This window comes from Rhinopithecus roxellana, chromosome 5 (assembly GCF_007565055.1).
Source record: "Rhinopithecus roxellana isolate Shanxi Qingling chromosome 5, ASM756505v1, whole genome shotgun sequence".
NCBI lineage: Eukaryota > Metazoa > Chordata > Mammalia > Primates > Cercopithecidae > Rhinopithecus > Rhinopithecus roxellana.
The window spans coordinates 17,732,754-17,755,827 of NC_044553.1; the positions used below are offsets into that span (position 1 = coordinate 17,732,754).

At 46.9% G+C, this 23,074-nt stretch overlaps 1 protein-coding gene across 3 annotated transcripts in view; it reads left to right on the top strand.

The window, feature by feature from the left end:
• Positions 1 to 23,074, top strand: part of PCSK6 (proprotein convertase subtilisin/kexin type 6) — a 188,852-nt gene that overhangs the window by 24,429 nt on the left and 141,349 nt on the right. The window lies entirely within an intron of this gene.

The following is a 23,074-nucleotide window of genomic DNA, read 5'->3' on the forward strand; positions in this document are numbered from 1 at the left end:
GGCAACTCTATGTTTAAATTTTTGAGAAACTGCCAGGCTAGGGCTCCACCCTTTTACAGTCTCACCAGCCATGTCTGAGGGTTCTAATTTCACCACATCCTCATCAACACTTGTTATTGTCTGTCGTTTTTTATTGTACCCATCTCGTAGATGGAGTGGTTTGCATTTCCCTTAAGGCTAAATATGTTGAGCATATGTTCATGTGCTTATTGGTCATTTGTATCTCTTTTTTAGAGAACGATCTGCTCAGATTTTTGGTTCATGTTTCGTTGGTTTATTTGGCTTTTATTGTTGTATATTCTAGATATGAGTCCTTTATCAGATATGTGACTTGCAGTCACTGTCGCCCATCTATGGATTGTCTTTTCACTTTCTTGATGGTGTCCTTTGGAGCACAAACATTGTTTTTTTAATCCACTCTGACATTCTCTGTCTTTTGATTGGTGTATTGAGACCATTCACATTTAAAGTGATTGTTGGTGTTGTTGGATTAATATCTACCATGTTCGTAACTTTTCTATTTGTTACATTTGTTCTTTGCACCCCTGCCCCTCCCCAACCCCACTCCTTTCTGCCTTCTCTGGTTTTAATTGAGCCTTTTAGATAATTCCATTTTATCTCCTTGCTTAATGTATCGATTATACGTCTTTTAAAAATTTTTTAGTGGTTTCCTTAAAGATTACAATATAATACATACTTTTAACTGACTTAAGTCCACCTTGAAATAATACCATGTAGCATCACGTGTAGTTCAGGTACCTTAGAACATTACCAATTTCTCCCCCTCACTGCCCCATCTCTTATGATACCAATGTCTTCTTTCATGGTTAGTGCTTCCTCTGTTCTTGTTTAAGAAATCCTTCCTACCCCAAGGTCAGAAAGATCTCCTCTAGTGCCAGTCAGCATCTCAGAAGGCATCAGGTGGCCCCTCTGCCCTCTTCCAATAGCCCTCATCCCACCAGTTCAGAGCCAGAGTGGAGCCTCAGTCGTTCCTGGGTGTGTCTGCACACTCTGCTCTGGAGCTGGGGAATGACCTCAGGAGGGGCTGAGCTGCACTGGGTGCACCATCAGATGGGCCTGTTTCCATGAGCAGAACAAGATGTTCTGTTTCCACCCAGCTCAGGACCTGTGTGTCTCGGTAGCACATCAGGGCTGTAGAATCAGTGCGGGTTCAGGGCCTGTGTTTAGTAGCCAATGGGAGGTTAGTGTGTCTCCCTGTCCCCAGCACACAGCAACCTGGCAAGTGAGAACAGGCTCCCCACACATGCTGATTGCCCCTCGCAGGGCTCTTTCTCAAAGGGCCCCAGTCACCCGTCATTGGTCTGGACACTGGATGATGTTGCGAATCCCCAGTATGGTTCTGCTCAGCAGACCCAGTAGGTCCAGCTTCTGTGTGTCAAGCGGCATCTGATCAGGCTTCCCCTCTTTTTCATCTTGGAGCCTCTCCCCAGGTTCTGCAAGTCAAGTACACAGAGTAGCCCTCCGTCCCCTTGCTTAGGTGATCACTCTGGTATGCTGGTATGCCCGCCGCTGGCCTCTACTACCCAGGATCCCACAGTTCCCGTGGAGAGTGGGAACCTGGTGCTGTGGGAGCATCCCTTTGTCACCTGCAGGATAGAGAGGACAGCCTCCGTGGAGTTCTTTAGGAGGCTGCTGCCCCTCCCCCAGGCATTTTCCTAACCCCTTGGTGAGAAGACCAGCCTCCAGGCCTCCCCAGGGAGTGTAGGTCAGGTGGCTTAACAGGTGTCACGCAGTAGATCCCTCCAGCCTCCCATTTCCCTGCATTCCCAGCAGACCAGCAGCAGCTACATTTGGGGCCTTGTTAGAAATGAAAATCCTTGGCCGGGCGCGGTGGCTCAAGCCTGTAATCCCAGCACTTTGGGAGGCCGAGACGGACGGATCACGAGGTCAGGAGATCGAGACCATCCTGGCTAACACGGTGAAACCCCGTCTCTACTAATAAAAAAAAAAAAAAAATTAGCCGGGCGATGTGGCGGGCGCCTGTAGTCCCAGCTACTCAGGAGGCTGAGGCAGGAGAATGGCGTAAACCCGGGAGGCGGAGCTTGCAGTGAACTGAGATCCGGCCACTGCACTCCAGCCTGGGCGACAGAGCGAGACTCCGTCTCAAAAAAAAAAAAAAAAAAAAAAAAAAAAAAAAAAGAAATGAAAATCCTTGGACCCCACCACAGCCTGCTCGATCACAGACTCTGGGAGAGGGCCCAACAATCTGGCTTTAATAAACAGTCTGGGGCTGGAGAACCACAGCTCCGCAGGATGTCCGGGAGGTCCAGCATATTGACCTCATCAGCGATTGGTTTTTATTAATTCTAGACTTGGATTAGCCAAATCTTGTAGACTATCCACCCCCCTCGATGTTCAGGGTTCACATTAAATGACCAAATTGTGAGGGAACCACCTTGTCCTCATGTGTGGGTATATATGACCTACTTACATTTTGTCCCCCTTGGAACCCACCTCCCAGGCTCCTGCCCCCACACAGTGGACATCTCCTTCTGACACATCTCCTGTGCCTCGGGATCTGTTTTGTTTTATGGGCCCAGGTGGAGCAGGATGTGGGTGAGTCTGTGGAGAAAGGGCACCAGCTTGAAAGGCAGCAGCCCTAGGAGCAGCCTGGGAAGGCTTTGTGCAGAGGAGGGCCGTTTCCTCCTACGTGTTGGGAGAGTTGTCTCTGCAGATGGTGGGTGAGAGAGTTCGCTGCCAAAACCACTGTCTTCCCTGCCCCACTGATACTTCTTCCCCACCTTCCTAAAACTGTAAGAGACCTGGAGGTGTTGAGCATCAATGCCTCTTTGACTCAGAATCTTAAAAATCACACCCTGGGGCTACCATAGGGGCCTTCTGGTTCTCCTTGTGTATTATTAGTTGAATGTTTATAGCTTTCAATTTCTTATATATGCTCTCTATATGTGCTCCTATATATGTGCTTAATATATAAGATTATGTCCTTGTATATGCTAAGGACATAAGAAGACTCTACCTGACCTCACAACTTTAGGCACTATTACCACACCCTCTCTTCTCCCAGTGGGCACCCTGTACCCCAACTCCCCGGCACTTCGTTTGATGGGACTGCCAGCATCATGTATAATCATGAATGCTGTGGTTTTGCATATAATTCAAAATGCTGTGGATTATCCTTATTCACACACACACACTCACACCCAGAAAGGCAACTATCCCAGTGCTCCCAGAATACATGAACAACCTAATCCCAGAATCCCATTGTGAGAATCTATTTGAAGAGCACTTTCAGCAACAATTACTTTATGAATGGAGGTCTCAGCAGGAAAGATAGGGCACATAGTAGAGCACTTGGAGGACGGTTACTAGACCAGTTCCCAAGGCATACGCAGAGTTCAGAGAAACCACCAGGAACTGTTAGCAGCAGAATTGTTTCAACCCTTGGCCCCAAAGGAAGAGGGGAGGGAATGTTGATGGAACCTGGAAGGAGAGGTTGTGTTGACAAGGCTCCTTGATACAGCAGTGATATTCAGGGAGAAACACAGCCAGCCAGAAGTTACTCTGTAGAAGAGGGCAGGGGAGAAAACAAGCCAATTTCATCCTCCTCCCAACCTACCTCTCGTCTCCCCCAGTTTTCCGTTTCCAAAACCAACCGACAGCCAGAGGGCAAAGGAGCCAAGCAGAAGGCCCTCATGTGTGTGATTTTTAAGATTCCTGAGTCAAAGAGTCATTGATGCTCAACGCCTCCAGGTCTCTTACAGTTTTAGGAATGTGGGGAAGAAGTGTCCACAGGGCAGTAAAGACAGTGGTTTTGGCAGTGAACTCTCACCCACCATCTGCAGAGACAACTCTCCCAACATGTAGGAGGAAACCAGCCCTCCTCTGCACAAAGCCTTCCCAGGCTGCTCCTGGGGCTGCTGCCCTGCAAGCTGGTGCCGTTTCTTCACAACTTGGGCCCCATCACCATGTGCCTGGGGCCGAAAGCAAGGTGGAGGAAATTGGAAAGTGGATTTAGAGGGACAAACAGAAGATATGTAACCTACTCTCGGACGTCCTCCTAAAAGTTTTAGTTTTACTTCTCACACGTAAGTATTTAATCTAGCTCAAATTTGTTTTGTGTTTGATGTGAAGTAGGGATTTTCTTTTTTTCCCATGTGAATGACCACCTTTTCCCAGCATCATCAGTGGATTAGTTCCTCCTTTCAACACTGATATTCTATCAATAAATCAAGTTCTGTATTTGCATACAGAACATCCAGATTTGCACACAGATTCGTCTCCCTTTTCTGTTCCATGAGTTAAACTTGTCTGTCTCTGACCTAGTGCCTCACAGACTTCAGTACTGTATCTTCATAATAAGGCTTGATATGTGGTGGGGCAAGTCTTATTCTTTTTCAGGAGTTTTAGGCTATTCTTGGCCCTTTGTTGTTTCATATTAACTTTGAATCAATTTGACAAGTTCCACAAAACAAAAACTGTCGGGATTTTGACTGAAATTTTATTTAATATATCTATCTATCTATCTAATATATCTTTATCATGTGGGACCTTCCTATCCATGAGCATGGTATCTCTTTATTTAGGTCTCCTTTAAGTATTAGTAAAGTTTGTAAATTCCTATATACACAATTTACACATCTCTGATAAAGGTATAGGTATCTTAAGTGTCCAATAGTTGTTGCTGGTATATAGACATGCAGTTGATTTTTTAGATCGGTTTCACATCCAGCCACCTTTCAATAAAGTCCCTTATTTCTTCCAATAATTTGTCTATTTTTTATGTAAACCATAGGAAACCATAGATTTGATATGGTTTTCTATGTAGATAGTCATATCATCTGTGAATAATTGTAGTTTTGTCTCTCCCTAATCAATCTTTAAGCCACTTATTTATTTATCATGGCTGTTGACTAGAACTTTCAGTATAATGATGAATAAAAGCATTGATTTTGGGCATTCTTATCTTGTTCTTGATTTTTAAAGGGAGTGCTTTCAGTGTTTCTACATTAATACTGATATTTGCTGTTTGTTTTTTGTAAATGCCATTTTAACAAATTCAGAAAGTTTCCTTATTGTTTTAATTTGCGAAGAGTTTTAAATCATATGGGTTTTGAATTTTATCTAATGCTTTTCCTGTGTCTTCTTTATTCTGCTACTGTAAAAATTACACTTACTGACTTTCTAATGCTAAAATATCCTTACATTTCTGGCATAAACTCACCATGGTCATGGCAGACTATCTTTCTTCCTCATTGCTGAATTTGGCTTTCTAACATTTTAGTTAGGAGTTTTGCTTCTATATTCATGGGGAAAGTGGACCTAGAGTTTCCCTTTCTTATACTGTTTTTGTCTGTTTTTAGGATTAAAGTATTCTGGCCTCATACAATTTTGCTTTTTCTATTCTCTGGAAGAGCTTGCTTAAGACTGGGATGGTCTATACCTTGAAATTTTGGTAGAGCTTACCTGTAAAACTGTCTACGCCTGTTCTGTATGAGAGAAACGGGAGTTTAAGCCCTATTTCAATTTCTTTAGTGGAAAGTTTGACAAGTCCTGTGTTTGTTTTTTAGTTAGTGGTTTCATAAATTATAATTTTCTGGGAATTTTTTAATGTGGTCTGTGTTTTCAGAATTATGAGTGTAACAGCATCGGTAGTGTTTCCTTATTGTTTTTAAACCTCTGCTTGATCTGCGGTTACATCCTTTTTTCACTTATCATGTTATTTATTCCTTTGGGCCTTAATTTTTTTCTTTATCAGTGGTACCATGGGTTTGGCTATATTGCCAGATTTTTAAAGAACTGCATTTGGCTTTTTAAATTCTATTGTAAATTTGTTTTCTACTTTTATGGAGTTCTGGTCCTAATTGTATTACCTTCTTCTCATTTTTTTTTTCTTTTAACTTTGTAGTTTGATGCTTAATCCTATGAATTTTCAGCATTTCTCTTACTGTGAACACCTCAGGTTGCACATATCTTTTCCGGGGTCATGTCCACTAATGCTCATGAGTTGTCCTAAATAGTATTTTCATTATTATTCCATTCTAAGTATTTTTTAATCCCAATTATGATGGTTTCTTTTACCATGAGTTATATAAACATGTGTTTGTGAATTTCCAAATGTGTGGCATTTTAAATCTTTCTTTGCCCTGTTAACCTCCAACTTAATTGCATTACAGCCAGAGACCATGCTTTCTTGGAAATCAGTTCCTTGACATTTGGAGGGTGTGCTTGAAGTCTTGGTACTGGAGTCAGTCTTTGAAAACGTTCTATACCTCTAGAGAGAAATGTTATTCTCTGTTGTTGGGTGTGGAGTTCTAAGTCTGCTGGATTACACCTCTTGACTGAGTGACTAAGACCCTTTCCACTGCTATTGGCTTTTTGTCTAGGTGGCCCTCTGCTCCCTCTGTCCCTTATGGCCCCTGGAATCAGGGAGCTTATTTAGGAGGAGCAGGTGTTTGGGCTGGCCCTGGAGGGTGAGGAAGATTTGGCTTGATGGAGATAGGCAGGGGGCCTGGGCAGAGGGGACAGCATAATACTGGTGAAGGAAGGCCAGGGAGTGGTGTCGCATCTGGAAAGAGGGCCAGAGGACAGGAAAATGCTGGGGCAGGGACCAGAGACCCTGGGAAAGTCCCCTCTTTAGGAGAGGGGCCCGAGATAGTTTTCTGAGGGGAGACGACAGAGAGCCCATAGAGAGGAGGACATGGAGGCATGGGGTCAGGTAGGCCCAGGCCATTGTGGGGGGTCTTCCTGGGCAGGAGAAGGACCTGTGTGAGGGTTCACAGGGGCATAGTGGTGGCCATGTGGCTGTGTGGTGAGGAGGCCCTCCGTTAAGTGTGGAGCCTGGGAGAAGGGGTGGCAAACATCAGATGGAATTTCATAGAACCTAACGCACATCTCTCTCCCTCGAGGTGAATTTTTCTTTACACACCTGGGAATCTAAGAGATGATGTAACACCTGAACTCATTTTATAACATCAGAAGTTTACGACTTAAAAATGTTTCAGAAGGTGGGAGCATGGGCTGTCTAGGGTTCTAAGGAGAGCATGGTTGAAACAGCTGTCTAAAGGGACTGAGGGGGTTGGAGGACCCAGTGGCAGGGGCATGGATGGAGGACCAGGAACCACCAATGTCAGCGTGGGTGAGAGGCTTCATGGTGAGGGAGGGTTGTTGGTGAGGGGCCTGGCTGGGGCTGTGTTCACAGTTGCTGGGATGGAGGGGACAGGGCAGGAATCAGGGTGTCAGCAGAGTCAGTTACCTGGGAGGTATGGCACAATGGTGATGGAGGAGGGGGAGCCCAATGACAGTGCAGTGAGGAATGTCGGGGGGACGGGATTGGTGGCAGCAGGTGGTGTGGACTTAGGGAGAGGAGACACGGAGCAAGCCGTGAGAGCTGGGTGGGCCTGGATTCGTCCTTTCCTGGTAGGATTACTGTGGCCACAGAATTTATTGTGCAACCCAGGATGTTTCTAGGAAGTGAAAGGGAGAGTCTGGACACTTAGAGCTGGGCAGCAGGATGGAGGAAGCCAGCACACACATGATTCCCTGTGCGGGCACGTAGGGGCTTTCAGCTAAGCCAAGAGTGTGTGAGGAAGTATCAAAGGTGCACAGGAGTTTCTCACTTGTTTGGGGCTTTAAAATATATGTATGTATATAATAGGGATTCCCAAGGGCTCAGTGGGCTGAGCTAGCAGTGAGGCTGGGTGAGGAGAGGTGGCCTGGAGAGGGTTTGTCTTCTGTCTGGAAGCCTTTCACCCTTGGCTGAGAGAAGCTACACACACACCCACCCCTTCTGTCTGAACACGTGGCTCACGAACCGCAGTCCTACAGCTGTCAGTAGTAAAATCCAGGCCCATCCAGCACGCTTGCGGGATGTCACGGTCATTAAATGAAATGGAAGGCAGTTTGTTTTTTCCAAGTAAGATGGATGTGAAGGAATTAGGTAGAAGCTGACAGAGTTATACCCAAAACTGCTAAACTTAGCCTGGATTCAAGAAAGAGGTTAGAGAGGTGGCATTGTGAGTAATTAGAGGCGTCGCTGAGAGCGTGAATGATTGACAGAGTTTGTGTCTGTGGTTGCCACTGGGGAGAAACAGAGCAGAATGGGAATCTTTGGAAGGAGCAAGGAGCCAATCTGCTGGGAATGTGGAGCCTTTGGGACTGTCAGACACACTTCGGGTGCTGGGGTCTGTTTCCTTTGGAGGGAAGACACATGGTGAAAGGGAGAGCAAGGCACAATCCCTGGAGACAGACGTTGGTCTGTAAATGGTGAGCAAACAACAGTCAGGAGCCTTGCCGGAGTCTGTACCAAGGGCCCTCCTAAGAAACGGGGTCATACTGGGGTCCAGTGACTGTGTATAGCCTGGGCCACATTGCCCAGCTGGGGTCTCTCCGGCATTTGGGTTTGTGCCTCAGCTCAAAGCCTTGCAGAAACCTCTTTCAACATGTGTGCTGTCTGCTGCAGAGACTCAAACCCACTGGGGCAGAGACCACACAGCCTTGGAGTTGGGTTTCACATTCCTATCACCATGACCTGTGCCTACCCACCCAGAAATAGTTGGGTGAACTTGCTGGTTATTAACTGAGATAGTGCACATGACAGCCACATAGGTCTTTACTGTGTCTTGCCTGACAGCCCAGCATGAGTAGAACAGCCATCGAGCCCTCTGAGAGAGCAGGATGAGTGGGTCTGACCACCTTGTTGCAAGCCACCTAAAACATGGCTGGACCCAGTTCCACCTCTGGAGGGAATGTACCATCGGCAGCCGTCTGAGAGGGTACTGGAGACATCAGATGTCAGCTCTAGTAGGGGGCGAGCAAACATCAGATGGAATGTGAGCATAAGAGATGACATAAGGCCAGAATGTGTTTTACAAAATCAGAAGTTTTGGACTTAAAAAATGTTTCAGTCTGGAATTGGACAGATAGTGCAGGCTCATTTTCTAAGAGTTGGTAAAAGTAAATGGATAAGAGATAAGTTAGTTTCAAGAAAATGGATTGCCAGACATGAGTAGTATTGCACACCTGGAGGGGTGGCCAGGGCTGCCTGTGTGTGGACTGTCCCCAACACAGCTCCTCGGCTCCCACCTGCCCTGCACCCTGTATTGTTCACCTTGGCCCTTTGTGGCTCTGGCTAGGTGCGATTATCTTCCCCACACAGGGGACACAAATATATATAAAGAAATACTCTATATATTTTTAAGAATTGAAATCAAAGGGCAGATGAGATTTCTCTAACTTTGCAACTAACTATATTGCAATCCATTTTCCCCCACAAAGTGAGCTGCCACCTTGTTCCTTTCTTTAAGAAATACTGTGAAAAAAGCCAGCTGACCAGCCTGCACCCTGGGAGGCTGGAGCTGTTCCCTGTGTGCCAGGCCCTGAGCCGAGCATTCCATATGCATCACGCCTCATTTATGCCCCCAGAAACCTTGGGCAGGGGGAATGCTGCTAATCCCAATGCATGGAAAGGGAAGCTGAAGAGAAATTTAGGAACTTGCTCCTCAGAGATCGTTTTCACTTAAACAGAGGAGTTGGGATTCAGATCTGGGTAGTCTCTGGCTCCAAGGCCCAAGATCTCAACTGCTGAGTTGAGATTTTTTTGGGGGGAGGGGGGTGGCGGGGGTGGGGATGGAATCTCACTCTGTTGCTCAGGCTGGAGTGCAGTGGCATGATCTCGGCTCACTGCAACCTCCGCCTCCTGGTTCAAGTGATTCTCCTGCCTCAGCCTCCCAAGTAGCTGGGATTACAGGTGTGTGCCACCACACCCGGCTAATTTTTTATGTTTTTGGTAGAGACGGGGTTTCACCATGTTTTGGCCAGGCTGGTCTCGAACTCCTGACCCCAGGTGATCTGCCCACCTTGGCCTCCCAAAGTACTGGGATTACAGGCATGAACCACTGTGCCTGGCCCGAGTTGAGATCTTGATACTCCCTCTGGAGTATGCTTGGTTGTGCAAGGCGAGGCCTAGGGTCCCTTCACTGCTACCTCCTTGCCTCCCTTTGATCCTCATCCTGTGTATTCCCCCTTTCTCTCCCTGGCTCCCTCTTGCCTTGAAAGATGAGTAGAGAAGATGTTCTCTCCACTGCTAGGATTCTAGTCTCTAAAAATGCAGGTCCCTGTTTTTATCTAGGGGTGCATCTGGCAGGTTGCAATTCCTTGTTATGCCCTCTGACAGTCTGGTAGGCAAAGTGGCTTCCTATGTGGCTCCTTCATCTTGCTGTGTCATACTCGCTTCTATCAGCCTCTCCCTGGATCCAGGCCCTAGGCCCATGTGGGCCCTTCTGGGTCCCTCATGTCTAAAATACGTGACTCGAGCAGCTGCCCAGGTACTTGTTGAGGGAAGGAATGAGGGAATGGACAGACGCCTCTGGAGACCTGCAGTGGCTTGAGAAAACAAGGACATGGGTTCCAGACAGAAGAGGAAGGAATGGTTGGAGCTGCCCAGGAGTCAGGGTGGGCGTCACTATTGATAAATGCACGGACAGTGACTGCACAGAGTCTCGTCACTGTGGGTGGGTCTTCACCAAGTCCCTGTTTATAAGATGCTGTTACGTGTAGTCTTATTGAATCAGCCATGGAGGGGACCATCCATCCTTCCATCTCTGGAATAGGATGATCTGTCTTCTCCTACCCTCCTTTCAAGCAATTACTTCTCATCTGTAAATTAGTGCTGCTGAGGTTTTACTTTGAGTATGAAAGTTCTGTTGAAATCATTTGTTGGCAAATATTCCATAAGCCACAGATGTTAGTGCAAATGGGATGGAGAGAAAAAGCAATGTAGCGCCTCCCCTGATACAGTAGAAACTGGGGCCAGCAAGGGTGTAGAGGTGGGCTGGGACCTGGTCCCCTGACTTCTTAGCACACAGCTTGCAGGAAAAGTCCAAAATGCCATTTTAAAAGAGCTGTATGAAAATTGCACAAAGTCTATTTTTAGTTTACAAGCCAAGATATGTTTTGCAACTGGGAAAGGGTGTCCCTCAGTTGTATTTTGCTGAAATCATGACAGCCGCCTCATCAGTAGCTTCTTCATTTTTAATTACCAGCGTGGGGTTGAGTCACAGAAGCAGAATGACAGTGCATGTTTCTCTATGTCTGTTTTTAATTGGTGTTATTGAGTTGGGGCATTGATGCAGCTGAATGAAAGTTTTCTGTATCTTCATGCACTGGGAGCTGCCGATCTCAGCAGGTCAAGCTGTCACAAGGTCAGCATAGGAGCTTGGTCACTGTGCCACCTGGTCAGCAGGTCTTCGAAGCCATCACTTGGGATAGGCTCCAGGATAAAAGGAAGCTGAGCTTGCATGGTATTTGGCTGACACTCTCACCACCCATGACTGTCAGTCCCAGTCAGGTGACTCTGGCTGTCCCTGAGATCATCGCCACCTCCTTCCTGTGTCCTTGTTCTCTTTAAGGGAAACCACACAATAGAGAGGGGCCAAGGATGGGAAGCGCTGCCTGGAGCTAAGAGCTGTTAATAATCACTGCTGGGCAGCACTGCCGTGCTTGGCTATGCCTTGGGGTTGGCTATGCCTTCTCCCTCTCAGGCCTCCAGATGCTGCTGGCACAGTGGAGCCATGGTCCCAGCATCCTGAGTGACACAAGAGAGGTAGGAAAGGTGGGAACAGAATGCAGAGTACAGTTTTTTGTTTGTTTATTTGTTTGCTATTGTCAAATACACATAATAGAAAATATGTCATCTTATCTGTTTGTAAGTGTATAGTTTGAGGCATTTAGTATATTCACATTGTTATGCAACCATCACCACTGTCCATCTCCAGAACTTTTTCATTTTCTCAGACTGAAACTCTGTACCTATTTATTTATTTATTCATTCATTCATTCATTCATTCATTCATTCATTTTTTGAAATGGAGTCTCACTCTGTTGCCCAGGCTAGAGTGCAGTGGTATGATCTTGGCTCACTGCAACCCCTGCCTCCCAGGTTCAAGCAATTCTCCTGCCTCAGCCTCCCGAATAGGTGGGATTACAGGCGCACGCCTCCATTCCCGGCTAATTTTTGTATTTTTAGTAGATTCGGGGTTTCACCATGTTGGCCAGGCTGGTCTCGAACTCCTGACCTCAGGTGATCTGCCCGCCTTGGCCTCCCAAAGTGCTGGAATTACATGCAGAAGCCACCGTGCCCAGCCTGAAACTCTGTACCCTTTACACACTACCTTCCCACTCCTCCCTCCCCCACAGCCGCTGGCAACTGCATTCTGTCTCTATGAATTTGACCATTCCGGGTACCGCATACAGAGAGAATCATTCAGTATTCGTCCTTAGCGCCTGGCTCATTTCACTGAGCACGGTGTCCTCAAGGCTCATCTATGTTGTAGCACACATCAGAGTTTCCTCCCTTTTTCAGGCTGAACCATATTCCATTGTGTGTCCATGCCAGGTTTTGTTGATCCACTCGACCAGTCACAGACACCTGGGTCACTCCCACCCCTTGGCTTTTGTGGAAAATGCTCCTATGAACACGGGTATGCAGATATCTGTTCAGAACCCTGTTTTCACATCTTTCAGCGACAGGGAGTATATATTTTTAAGTGAAAAATTTGAAGATTAGTTTTTCTAAAATTCCTTTTGATTTCCCTTGGGATAACTGCTCTCAAGTGATGGTGTTTTAGATATTAAAAATTTGAATTTCCAACATTTCTTTCATAAAGACAAAATCTTATTTTAAAAAACCTTGTAGCCTCCTCCAACATGACCTTCCTTGGTTAAGTAGCCGTGAGCTGCAGCCTAGCACTGACCCTTCTTTCTGGGGAGCCCAGGAGGGGGACAGGCAGGAGCCAGATGGGCTCCCCCTGACTGCCTTGGGTGCTCAGTGTAGCTTTGTTCTCTGATCCATGATGTAAGCAGACTGCCCACGTGTGCTGTGCACAGCCATTGATGCTCAAGGTCACAGACACAGTCCACTCTTCAGGAGCAGAGCTGCTCTGTGCTGAGAGCAGACGTGGACTTGTACTGGAGCCTCTCTCCCCTGGCGAATTCTCTAGATGAGACTTTCTTGAGGATAAGGCACCCCCTACTTCTCGCATATTCAGAAAAAAAAAAGTAAATAGTGGGCCTCCTCAAGTTGGGAAAGTCTGAACCAAGTGTCTCGATCGCCACTTTCCAGGACGACAGGCTGCCTGTACCCTGCAGGCATGTTTTAGGCAGGCTACAGAGTGGTGGTAACATGTACAATGAGTTGCCATTATTAAAAACTCGGGAGAGCGCATGTCAGATCTGAATGCTGGCTTCTCTGGAGGAGTTCAGGAGATCTTGTACTTCTGGGTTCCTGGAGTCTCCACAGACTCACTTCTTCCCTACCATGGGGTCCCAGGCTGGACCCTGATGGCATCGGGGGTACCTCACCCAACTAGAGAGACCATACATGGCACAGGGAAGTTAGCGGGCAGCAGGGAGATGTGGCTCAAATCCATTCCTACTAACACATCAGCTGCACAGGGGCAGCGTGCAGGGAGCAGGGGCATGTGCTCTGCCTGGGGGTGAAGTATGGGCCCTGGGAACATGGGGCAGGGCCAGGCCTCAAGCAGCCTCCCTACCCCAGAGGTCACCTGCCCTTGAAATACACCTCATTTTCTTTCTGTCTCTTTTACAAAATAATTCCTGGATCCCATGGGCCCTGCTTTGATGGGAGGAAGGAATGGTGCATCTCTGAGAAGCAGTCTGTCACTACTTCTCAGCATGAAAGAGCTTTTGTCTTCAGTTTAGACCATACATTCTTTAAACTTTATTTGGGAAAGGGGCTAAAAGGTCTGGTTACCTTGTTTTATTACAATTAAAAATTTCTTTTACAATTTTTTGAAACTGTCACAAACTTACAGAAAAACTGAATGCACAGGGCAAAGCTGGTCTGACCCAGTGCAGAGAAACTAGTGACCCCGGACCCATCAGTCCCAGTGCTCCAGTTTGTCCTTCGCATAAACAAGCACTATCTCTGCAGAACTGTGCAGTGCAGCCACAGACACCAGGGAATTACCATTGGTCTCTTATCAATTGTAATGGCCCCTAATGTAGTAACATATTCCCTCCGTCCAGTGTGGGTAACCAATCTGCCATGTCCTCTGTCTTCACTTTCCCTGAGTGGACACCCTGGTTATCTGCCTAGACTCTGACATCTAGAGTAGCCTGTTCCCACCCATAGGCCCCATGGGCTCCGATTCCACTTTCCCCAGTGTGGGCTCCCTCCTTACCTTCTGGGTTCCAGCCATGCCTTGTTCCAGGCCACCCCAGATCTTCCCACCCCACACACACCATGTTCTTCCCCATATGATGGCTTTAGAATAGAATTTTTCAGGAAAAAGAAGAGTTTTATGGTTTATTTTTAAATTAAAACAAAACCAAACAAAAATGAATACTCAAGAGGCATTGGATTTAGGAATCTGGTAAAACAACTAATTCTAGACGGCCATAAAGAAACCTTTGACCAGGAAATAATTTAAAATGGAGATATTCAAAGTAAGGATTTTAGAGTTTTTTCAGGTAGATCTTTGTAGACATTGAACATATAGGCCGAGGCCACATGTAGAAATTAAGCGTTCCCATCCGAAGCCAGACCATTTGGTTTGGCGACTTAAGGGAAGAGAAAAATGAAGTTTGCTAAGTAAAAATTAATGATTTCTCAGGAATTTTTAGGATGTTGAGCAGCTTAATTGCATAGTTTGGGTGGATATGTGTTGAAGAGAGTAATTTTAGGAGACTGGGAAATTGTGCAATCATCTTAACTTGGGTCAGGATTGTAATTATTGCAATAACAGAATGTTGCTATGTGTATATGTGACTGAAATGGGAAGCAGTTTTTAAAAAACGCTTTAAGAAATAACAACAAAATGTCCATTCTCTCTCTCTCTGGACTTCCTTAATTATAAATGCCAGGTAACCCAGTGCTGGCTAAATATAGGTCCAGTGGTCATCTATATTTATAACGTTTTTTTCAGGCGGAAGTCACTAGAGCGATACAGAATTAATTTAGTGTGTAGGTTTTTATAGAGTCTAATTAGTTGTGTTTTTCTTAAGCGAACCAACTGGGATCAATAACATTATATAACTGAACTCAGACGACCATGACTTTTAGACATAGACTCTTTCCAGAAAGCCAAGGCCCTCGGCAGATGCCGGCCCTGAAGACAGACAAGCGGCTCCGGAAGCAGGCACGCTGCAGCTGTGGAGCGGACGGGGCTTGGAACATCTGTTTCCAGCCAAGGGCAGGCTTTGGGAGTGATAAAGTACAGTGTTTTTTTTGCAAAGTCAGAAGCCTCATCTACAGTCCATTCATCACTGAGGCCTTGAATTGAGACATTCCGTGGCTGCTTATCAGCTGTTCCTGTGTGGCAGGGTTTGGCTGGGCTGGCCTGGGGAGGTGGGGTGGGGTTTTTGCAGACTTACCAAAGTATGCACTTAGCCAACCCACCCCCACCAACAATGCAGCCTGCTCAAGGGCTACGAACTGCACCTGTGTCTGCAGTCACGTCCGTTGGAGAGCTGAGTGGGTGGATGGACCTTTGGAACTATTTGATGTCATTTGGGGTAGATTCGGCATGCTTCTCGATGACTTCGCTGCAAATTAAACATGATAGAGTAGATTGGGCTTTCCTCCTCCATTCCTCAGGATCTTCAAAAAACATTAAGTCTTTTCTGGCAGAGTGAACCCGAGCTTGCAGCACCCACTGAGATCTTGTTTGAAGCCAGCTACACTCGCATTTAAAGAAAAGACATGATGGGGGAGGCCCTTTCTGTAAACCTCAGGCCAGGCCTGTCCCCTCGTGCTGGTTCCTACTCCCCCCTTATGTGACCCTCCCTGCAAACCGCTTTTGCTCGTCCACACCTGTGCCCAAGAGTTCTTCTCATGGCTGGTGCATGCCATGAATGAAGGGCACTGGCCAGTTGAAGGGAGTGCCCGGCTGGGCCTTGCCTGCCTCAAGTCCTCAGACCAGAGAGGCCAGTGGGGGTCTTACCCAGACCATATAGCTGGCAGGTGGTCTGCCTGGTTTGTTAGCCTCCTCCCAACCTCAGTGCTGTCCTGGGACAGGGACTGAAAGAGAGCTTAAAGACAGGATAGCAGAGCCTGGGCCAGAAGGCACTGGGGTCACGTTCACCCCGCCTCTGGACGTGGGGCCTCACTGGACAGCTGGACACAGGTGGGATGAGGGGAGACCTGTGTATCCTTCCAGTGTTATTTGGAGACAGAAGTCTGTTCATTTCACTAGGCAGATTTCAAGCTCCTCTGTGTTCCAGACACAACCAGGCCCCAAGGATTGACAGACAATGTAGCTCCTGCCCTTGAAGGCTTATGGTGGAGGGAAGGAGGATGAAGGGTATGATAGCTATGTCTGGGCAGACAGGGCCTGGGAGGTCTGGGAGGGCTTCCTGGAGTCAGTGACAGCCGAGGTGATGGTTAAAAGCAGAGTAGGAGTTAGTCTTGTAGGTGTGAGGGGACTTGAGCAAGCACAGGGACGTGAAACAGTGAGTGAGGGCAGGGCCCCTTACACTGGACAAAAGAGGACAGTGTGGGCAGGGCCAGGCCTGTGGCTGGAGAGGGGTCCTGGCTGGTCATGTACCCTCTGAGACAAGAAGGAATCAGGGTGGGAATGTCAGTGCAGTGGTACAAGAGAGACTAAGAGGCCAGCGAGGGTCCGAGCAGAGGGATGGGGCTGCCTGCAGTAGGGCTGGTGCGGTGTGGGGAGTGGGTTTGGGAGCCATGTAAGAGCCCACTTTGGGAAGGTTTGGTGTTGGCTTTTACCAAGACAAGGAATGCCTGAAGAGGAAAGGTTTGGGGTGCAGGATGGCGAGGGTGCACAGTGTTGTTGATTCTGCTCTGGTGTGGTGGAAGTTATGTGCTGACCTAGGGGTCCTGCCAGGAGCCAGTGGATAAAGATGGTGCGGACCTGGCCCAGCCCCTGGAGGACTCAGCCATTATGGAGCAAGGTGCTTAGAACCCACTTGGGCGGGAGAGGCTCCCCAGAGGAGATGATGCTGAGCTGAGCCTGGAAGGACCCGGGATTGGCTGGCAGGAAATGAAGAAACAGCCTTCTGGGCCTGCCTTCTCGGTATCTGATACAGTTCCTGGATTCAGCTCAGCTTCTCTCGGGGGTTGGGGCGGGGGGAGTTTCAGAACCCACGTGCCCAGTGGCTGTTCAGACCTCTGGAACCAGAACATCCATCTGGAGCCAAGCCCACACCCACATGGGGTTGCTCAGGCTACTCAGCTGAATCTGACGTGTACCAAGGTGGCGAGCCAGAGATCTGGGGTTCTGAGTTAGGGCAACCCAGCAGTGGCCCCAGGAGGTTAACTTGGATGTGAGAACTGTGGGAAAACCAAGGACTCACCTGGTATGTTTCAGAGTCATTTGTTTATGAACCTTACATAAACACACATACCTGGATATGTATATACACATGTATATACACAAACACACACACACACACCCCTGAATACATATGCAGTTGGCTGTCTTTATTCATGGGTTCCACATCTATACATTCAAGCAACCTCAGGTCAAAAACATGAAAAAAAATTTATGGTGGATGTATAAACTATTTTCTTGTCATTTTTCCCTAAACAATATAGTATGACAACTATTTCCATAGCATTTACATTGTATTAGGTATTATAAGTAGACTAAAGATGATTTAAAGTATTGGAGGATGTGTGTAGGTTGTATGCAAATATGATGCCATTTTATATCAGAGACTTGAGTGTCTGTCAATTTTTGGTATCTGCAGGGTGGCCTGGAACCAGTCCCTCACTGATGCTGAGGCATGACTGTATACATATATATACATCTGTATACAAACACTTGCACATCCATATACATATGCACGCACACACACATCTGCATATGTGTACACATGTGTACAACAGCACTCACACATTCTATACATCCACACATGTGCGCACATACTCATTTACTGACATAATGGAATAATATGTACGAGAAACATAATATAGATCTCCCATGACTTCCTTATTGAAATGAAGGAAAGTGCACACATGCTGAGGGTACTGGTTCTCCAGGAAAGAACCTGCTGCAAAGGACAAGGACCAAGGTGCCTGAAATCCCCCCGGCAACTTACAGTCTTAACTGTGCCAAGAGGCAGAAGGTTCAACAGTGAAGAATCCTGACTATTCATTGACTAAATGAATCTTGAACAATTGCACTGCTCCGTGCCTCAGTTTCCCCATATGTAAGAGGAGGACAGTCATAACATCTACCCCTTACAGTTGTTATGAAAATCAAACTTATTCATTCATCTGAACTCCAAGCTTGCTGCCTAAAGTGGGGCGTGTGCCTGGCAACCATCAGCTGCTCTTGTAATGAGCCAGGAGCACTCAGCAACAGTGAGGAACCCTGGCTGGGGGACCAGTGAAGAAGGGGGGATTGCTGTTCCCTACTAACTCTATACCCTTTTGTACCTTCCTTATTTTATGTCATGTGCACATATTACCTATATTTTTTAAATGTCAGATCATCTTTTTAAAGAGTATTACACTACATTAAACTCTCTTCACTGTGAGTTCTTTGATCTCATTTCTCCCATTGTTCTGGTCAAGAACATTTAGCAAGGTTTGTAATGATGTTTTAACGATGTTACCAGTTTTATCAAGTAATGCATATAATCACCTATCAATGTTGAGTAAAGGAACATGAGCATCCTGTATTCAGCAAATTGTTTATTTTCTTGAATGGTGCACGAGACGGGCTCTAATTAATTCATTGTGAATATATCATGGGCATGAAAGAGAACAAGAACATATTTAAATTTATGTTATGACATTAAAAAAAAATGCCTTGCAGACTAGCAGTCAGATTCATTGATGAAGAGCAGATGGAGGTCAGGGGAGGACACGGGGCTGAGCAGGACTGGGAAGTAGCCTGGGATGGTGGAGGCAGCGCCTCTCTATAATCAAGGGAAGGAGGAGGCTGCCAGGACCCTCCAATAGTGACAATCCGTGGAAGCCACCACTCCTGATTATAAAGGCAGCTGCTCAGGCACTGGCTGGAGAAGTGGTGCATAGTCAATTAGCTGTGAGCACAGGAGCAGAGCCAGCGCCTGGTGTGGACAGTGTCTGAGGCCACAGCCAAGCAGCAGCCACCCAGGATGTCCAGGCTGCTGAGCAGGGAGGAACACCTGCCATCAGGGGAAATGCCAGATAAAAAAAAAGAACCTCACTTTCCCTGGAGGATTATTTGGGATTTTGTCTTTAGGCTGCCCCTTCCCGAGTCCAGCCCTGTCCATTTGACCCTGAAGAGGTCCTGAAAGTGTGGCAATCATTTTGAACCCTACTTGTGTATCTATGTCATTTAGTATCAAATTTTGTCACCTGCTTGTCTGTGAGCAGAATGGGGAGGCTGCTGGTTTAGGAACTGGGAGCCCCACAGTGTGACATAGTCTTAACCTCCCTGGGCCTCAGTCTACTCATCTGTGAAATGAGGACATCTCTGTGGGTCCTTCTCACACCCTAATCTGTGAGTCAGGGCCAGAGGGCAGCCAGGTGTCCTTCATGTTGAACCAGGCCAGTGGCCACATCCCCACAGGTGACCCTGTGTGAGCCTGGGGGCCTCAAAGCCTCAAATCCTGTCCCCCTTCCCCATGAAGGCACCCAGAGTTGTGAAGGAACAGCCTCCCTCATTGGGGAGGGGCAGGACTTCCTCTTACCTGGGGTGGACCCTGCTGTGGTAGGTCAGGTGAGAAGCCTAGAAGGGCTTAGGTGAGTGGGGAGGAGAGACAGCGATGGCTGTATCATAAATGCAGCATCATCCGGGCTGAGTTCCTGGGCCTGTGTTCAATGGGCCTGTGTTCCTGGGCAGCTGTCCCTGCCTCCTGCTGTGTCGTCCTTGGTTCTTTCACTGGTTTTGCCCGTGATGAAAACCTCACACTCCTGACCTGATGCCTAATGTTTCGAGGGGAGAGCAGAGGGCAGGATCACATGAGTCAGACAGAAGGATGGGGCCTCTTGGAGCATCTGACAAGAGGTTTATGGGAAAAGCACGGCTCAGAGACTCAATGAGATGCTGAAGGTCTAGGTTTGCAGCCACACCTGTTTATCAGCAGAGTCACTCAGTGTATGGACCGCCACTTCCCAACCTAGGGAACCCATGCTTGACATCAGAGACTTTGGTGAACTCCCCAGATACTCTCAGCAGCAAATGCTGTACATCACAGGCTGGCAACCTTTTCTTTTTCAAAGTTCACATGTGAACTATTTTATCCTCGTGGGCTCTAGGATCTCTGTTGCAACTACTCGACTCTGCTATTGTAGTAGGAAGGCAGCCATGAACAGCAGGGAAAGGGTGGGTGTGGCTATGTTCCAAGAAAATTTATCAAAAAACAGTAGGTGGATATATACCCAAAAGAATTGAAAGCAGGGACATGAACAGATATTTGTACACAGCAGCATTATTCACAGTAGCCAAGAAGTGGGAGTAATCCAAATGTCCATCAATAGATGAATGAATAAACAAAATGTGAGGTATGCAGATAATGGAAGATTAGTCAGCCTTAAAAAGGAAGGAAATTCTGACACATGGTACAACACTGATGAAACTTGAGGACATGCTGAATGACATAAGCTAGTCACAAAAGACAAATGTTGTATGATTCCAGCTTCTTCTGCAGCTAGCTTTGAAAGGGCAGCCTTGGCTGGTGTCCCCTTCTCCCCTGCAGTGGGAGCATCCCTCCCCAGCCCCCCAGCTCTCATGCTAGGCAGGACGTAAGTGTCCAAACAAATGGAGTTCTGGCCACTGCTGCCTCCAGAGGTGGTTGGACTGGTCAGCTTTCTGGGGACTGTCTGTGCCTTTCCTGGATCGTTCATGGAGAACAGTTCACATCAGCCCAGACCCTGGGGCCTTTGCAAAGGATAGTCATGGCGGCCCCGGGGCAGGGGGCTGGATGGCTTTGGGACTGGCCTTTGAGGGGAAAGGTGGCTGCCCCAAGCCTGGCTTAGCCATTCAAAGGCCAGATGCTGCCCTGAATGGCTTCCAGGGCCACCCTGACATGGGCCTGCTAAGAGTCAACAGTTCTGTAATTAGTCTGCTTCTTTGCCAGCAAGTTTTATTCAACTCTTAGTTTCTCCATGTCCCTAATGGAATTGACTTGAATGCCCAGAGTTAAAAGACCAAAAGTTATGTAATATCTCCCAGGGATGGTGGCAGCTTATAAGCAAACATGTTGATTAAACACTGCTGCAAGTTGAGACTCCATGATTGCCTCTGTTGCTAAATAACAGCTCTAGTGTGGGTGAGGAGCAGCCTTTTGATACATGTGGCAATTAACTTTGTTGAAGAAGTGAGCAAGGTGACTTATCTGTAGGAAGAAAAATAAAAGTGCTTGTGAGAAAAATAGGGCAGAAATAATGAGGTTTATGATGGCAGAAAATGTGAGAATCAGAATTGCAGGAAACAGTGTATCGAGCACTTACTACCTTACTGTTGGGTCTCTGCTAGCTCTTTCACACATACCTACCTCATTCAAATTTTGGAGCAACCCTTCAGGGTGGTGGTTGTTAGTCTCATAAGGAAACAGAGAGGGTAAGCCCAGGTCACCCAGAGGGAAGGGGTCAAATTAGATGCAGACCTGGATTTGGCTAAAATCTAAAGCAACCCAGACCCAGAGAGGGGAGTGGAGGAGCCAGAGAGAGAGCTCCCAGGACCACCAGCATTTGTTGAATGCCCACTAGGTTCTAGGCACTAAACTAGGCTCTATATAGGTGATTCTTATTTATTCCTCATGACTGTCTTAGTATTTGATGTTCTGTGGTTGTAAGCAACGGAAACACACTGGAGCAAGCTGAAGTAGAAAAGGGAGTTCTTTATTTCCGAACAAAGTGGTGTCTCCTAAACCCAAGAACAGGAGACACCCAGGCTACCAGGATTGCTGGAAAGGAGAACTGAAGGGTAGTAAAGGGGCTCGGAGGCTTTCTCTTGCACTCCTGCCTTATCTTCTTGTGCAAAGATGTGAAAATGGCCACTCACAGTATCCAAGTCCCTCCAGGTCTTCCCCTGGGCCAGTCAACTCTGTTGAGGTCAGACCATAGCAGACTAAATGGCTATGTATGAGGTGGGGGCAGCCAAGGAGTTGTGAGTCGGGTAGACTTTAGTCCTACTTAAGTTTTAAAGGTAAGTACTTTTATCCCCATTTTACACATAAGGAATTGAGATTCCCATGAGTCAAATATCCTTGCCCAAGGTCACATGGCTAATCTTGGTGGATAGGTAGGGAGGGTTTGGACCAAATTGTTCTGACTCAAAACCCATGTTTGTAATCATCATATAGAACTGCTGTAGAGGACCATTAGTCTTAAATTTACCCTTTAATCAAGCTGGAAAAGAAACTAGGATGGTTTAGCCTGAGAAGATCAACTTGAGAGTCTATATGATGTTTAATCCATCTTGATTTTAAAATCATTTTTGGAGGATGGTGATCAACTAGCACCTCTCTACAGCCAAGAAGCAGGCTTCCAATAATAATGTCCCCATGCTCAAGCCTGGTCAGATGTGAGGGTGAGCTGGTGCTACAGTGAGGGCCAGCCCTTCTTGAAGGTCAGGGGCTAGGCCACAGGGCTGCTATTGGTTCCATCCGGTCCTCAAGCTGAAATCTGTCCTGACAAACTGCCCCTGGCAGAAAATTGGGACACCTCGGGGGTTTAGATGTTCTCGTCTGACCCTTTCACAATCCCCAAGCAGATGGATCCACGTGTTTTCTTTGGCTGTCCCATTGCACTTGAGAGTGAGTGTTCATTCTTCGATATTTCAGTTTACCCATGGGGTGGAGAGGATGGAATTTGTTTATAAATGAATGTTTTGGTGTAGACCTGACTTGACACCAACTTAGCTACTTCAGGGATGCTTGGCTCTAAACGAACATTCATTTCTGTCCAAAAATCTTGGCCACGATAGTCCAAACTTTAAATGATGTTAATTTACCGTGAGATGTGGTGGAGTATGTGCTCCATGGGAAATATGACTTAGTGTTGTTTATCTAAAAATGAGTGTCTAAATCCACCTTCATGTTTATAAACACTGCATACATGCCAGAGATATGAGGAGCAGTGCAGTGGAGGGTATGTTTCCTCTGGAAGAATGAGCCC